Source organism: Etheostoma cragini, chromosome 19, assembly GCF_013103735.1.
Source record: "Etheostoma cragini isolate CJK2018 chromosome 19, CSU_Ecrag_1.0, whole genome shotgun sequence".
In the NCBI taxonomy this organism is placed as follows: domain Eukaryota; kingdom Metazoa; phylum Chordata; class Actinopteri; order Perciformes; family Percidae; genus Etheostoma; species Etheostoma cragini.
The window spans coordinates 12,726,922-12,727,164 of NC_048425.1; the positions used below are offsets into that span (position 1 = coordinate 12,726,922).

At 37.9% G+C, this 243-nt stretch overlaps 1 long non-coding RNA gene across 1 annotated transcript in view; it reads right to left on the reverse strand.

Moving 5' to 3' along the window:
- Positions 1–243, reverse strand: part of LOC117962208 — a 19,086-nt gene that overhangs the window by 17,741 nt on the left and 1,102 nt on the right. The window lies entirely within an intron of this gene.

Below are 243 nucleotides of genomic sequence, written 5' to 3' on the forward strand. Positions count from 1 at the left end.
CCCCCCCCCCCCCCCCCAGACGATACAGCGTTTTAACACTGAGTGTTAGATAAGACTCACAGACATCACCGCTGCACTAAGAGCAACATGCACAATAGGTTTACATCTTTATTAATACTGGTTAAGTAGTTGTACACTTTTATTCCCAAATAGTGTTCATTTTCACCTATCCATCTATCTATCTATCTATCTATCTATCTATCTATCTATCTATCTATCTATCTATCTATCTATCTATCTATC